We start from the raw sequence: 3,513 nt of genomic DNA, 5'->3' as shown, positions 1-3,513 counted from the left end.
GAATCCTACCAGTGCCTACACCAAGATGAATGGCTCTCCCTCTCCAGCAAGTATCCACTGCAATAACTCCTCAGTGAGGGCTGTGGCTTGGAGAGCACCCCTTCCATCTATCCCAGAAATTCGGCTGCCTTGATCTTCTGCGGGACTTGTGCAGGAAACCACAGCTATTGTAAGTTCATGAGATCCATCCCCATGTAGTGTCCAGGAGACTGTCACAGTGCATGTAGTGTCCAGAAGACTGTCACAGTGCTCCTCCCCCTCCCTCTCTTACCTTCTCTCCACCTCTTCTTCTGTTTCCTGGGCTTCAGGGCAGGGTGAAGGGCTAGAGAAGACTTTTCATTAGGACAGCACTCACAGCCTATCACTTTTAGTGCTTTGAGCAGTCAGCATTGGCTGCTACTCACTGCAAAAAGACGCTTCTCTGGCCAAGAGCTAGGCGTAGGGGTATGACACAAATATTTAGAAGGCAACTTTACAATATTTTAATATGGCTTTTTAAATACTGATTACATTCAGCAGCTCATCCTCAGGCTCCCTAAATTAACATTGTTGAAACAAGAGTTTACATTTCGCTGGGAGTGTGGCTCAGGGGTGAGTGTGCATTTAACATATGTCCTCGCTTCTATCCTTAGCAACCCAAGCCAAAACCAAAAGAGGCAAAGTGCTGACAGCTAGGACTTTAGATTATTATTCATTTAGGAACACATACTGCAACCCCTACAATGGAAGCAGCAGGGTTGGTTACCATCGTTGGCATGGCACCTGCTTAGGCTTCTCTGAAGACCAGAATGAATACAGTGCTGACTTTTCTAATGTTGTCCTTCTTATGTCTAAGGAAAGCAATAGACTTGTGGGAAAAGAGACAGTGTTAAATTAACCGTGCGGTTTTCCATGTTTGACAATGCTTTAATAGTTTGGCTACCGTATTCACAGGAAGGCAGAGTTCAACAGATCCCTGGGGCTCAGCAGTCAGCCTAGCTTCATTCACGAATACTCAGACAGTGGGAGACTCTGTCTCAGAACACAAGAAAAGCACCAGAGAATGACACCCACGCTTGGTTGTAACACATGAACACGTATAAGCACGCACATACCTCCTTGCCACCATATTTCAGTACTGTAAGCACTCACACAGGCACACACATAAACTGAAACCAAATATCCACCATTGTTATTTTCTCTCACAAAGTTGCAAGCTTCCTATGTGTGCATTCTAAGGACACTGCAGAGACCATCTATCCAAACCTGAGACTGTCAGCTTCCCCATGCAGCCAGCCAATGGTCACATTGGTGCCATGAACAGGCAAAGTTGTTCATTCTACTGAATATGTATAAAAGATCCCACTGGGGTGATGCTTATGCCCAGAAGAGCAAAGAAAGGCGCCAAAGTTTTTTTTGTCATATTTTGCTCAGAAAGTCAAATAACCCTTCTTGTTGGGCTGCAAGAGTTTCCACTGAGCAGTTTGTTCTACCAGAGGCTTGAGCTTCAGCCTCCCTTCACAGGACTTTGTCTCTACGTTGTGTTAGTAGGTCTAAAATAGATATTTGTGTTACTCTGACTATTACTTGCTACGCGGTTGTCTTCTCCTTTGAAGGGTCACACTGATGCATGTTGACATATAAGGTCGTTTCAGGAAAAGATTAGGCTTTGACTTAATGAAGTGGCTGTAGGAGCTCTCATTTCTAAGGCAATGGCAAAGTTAGGACATACAGGGCCCCTCTCAGACTTACTTCCTTCCCAGCTACTTCTTCCAACACATTCCCTCTCACCAAGCACTACAAGATTCAGCAAGCCTTGTCCTGCCTCTCCCCTTCCTAAAGTAATTTCTTCTTTTTCTCAGCAATATTCACTTCAGTCACCTTAGCCCCCCTCAGTCCCCCTCTCCCAACCAGAGGCCCTTTCTTTCCTTAGTCCTCCTCTCCCAGGCAGAAGCCCTTTCTTTTTTACACTGCCGGAGTGTATTTTGTCTTTACTGGTTCCCTTTCGGAGCTATCTGGAGTAGACGCCCTTGCTGACGCTGGACTCCACTGTTAGATAGAAATCGAGCCTTCCTTATCCCCGTGTGTTCGGATCATCTTCTCAGAGTAAGTGTTCAATTACTTTTGGTAGTGTTTTCTTTTCATTCAGAAACAGCTGTGTGCTGTGAGACACATTTAAATCCTGCTATTTTAGGCCACCTGACAGAACATATTCTTAGCTTAGCCATGCTCAAACAGGATCCCAAGTCGTAGCACAAACGAGTATATATCATCTATCCCTGCCTTCCCATCTGTTCTGTTCAGTTGTGTTGAGTGCAGCAAGGGAGCACGCCAGTTATTCATCACTTACACAAACACGCCTGCTGTTTTAAGCAGATACCAGGTCCTAAACTCCTTGACCTGGCAGGCAACCCTTAAGTTGACTTCTGTTGACTTTTTAAAGAATTTAGAAGCCACTGATAATGTCGGGAAGTTATCCATTTGCTCTTTATTTTGAAAGCACAGAGGGCAAACACTTTCACAGACACAGTGAGAGTGAATGTAGGTGAGCCAACTCTTTCTGTACATGTCTATCAGAAGTTCTATTTGTCAACAATCTATGTGTATCCAAGAACAAGCAATAATCTCTTTGACAGGCAGACATCTGAATAGAAACTGATATGGAAACAGTTGGATCTAATCACATATTAGTAATGAAAGGAATAGAAGAAATGATGGACCAGCATGAAAAATAAAAGAAATTATAATTAAAAATAATAATAATTAAAAAAAAAACCTTAAGAGGTAAGAGGAGACGGTGAAGCCCAATCATGGAAGATGATGACTTTACTATGTCTTAAGGTCTGGGCTCTATGTATTTGCTTTGTGTAAGACACTCTTTCCATTTCTTCATGCAGCTCTTGGATTTCTTATTACTGTTTCTGCATTTCTGACACTTAGGGCCTCTGTTTGGGGGGCATCATATTCACCGTCTAGTAAGATTCTTAATTCACAGAGTGATTTTTGTGACCTGTGGGGCATTGAAAATTTGACAAGGAAGTAATCATGAAAACTGTTGGCTTAGCCTCGTGTACTTCTGAGCGCTCCTTGCTTTCTCCACTCCTCAAATCTGGTGCTCTAATCTTAATTCTGGACACACAGTTTGTGGCCAAGAATCGCAGCATCAGCACCTTTCCCTGGAAGGCCCATTTACTCCCTGGAAGGTTCATTTATTCGTCCAGAAATACTGATTGAACACTTAAGGCTACTTGATAGCATTCTAGAAAGTGACAAACCAGAGCCCCGTGATATCCTGGCTGATAAGATGGCTCAGCCGGTAAAGGGGCTTGCTGCCAAGTCTTGCAACTTGAGTCCAATTCCCTGGAGCCACACAGTAGGAGAAAGAGCTGAGTCCTTATAAGTTGACTTCTGACTTGCACATGTGCACTGTAGTACATGGAAATCCCCACATAAAATAAATAAATCAATCTAATGAATAATGATATAATTCTGGCTGCAGCAGAATTATATTCTGTATACTGCCTTGTTCTTAGG

The sequence above is a fragment of the Rattus norvegicus genome, chromosome 2, assembly GCF_021556685.1.
Source record: "Rattus norvegicus strain SHRSP/BbbUtx chromosome 2, alternate assembly SHRSP_T2T, whole genome shotgun sequence".
Lineage (NCBI taxonomy): Eukaryota > Metazoa > Chordata > Mammalia > Rodentia > Muridae > Rattus > Rattus norvegicus.
This window is presented reverse-complemented; position numbering follows the sequence as displayed.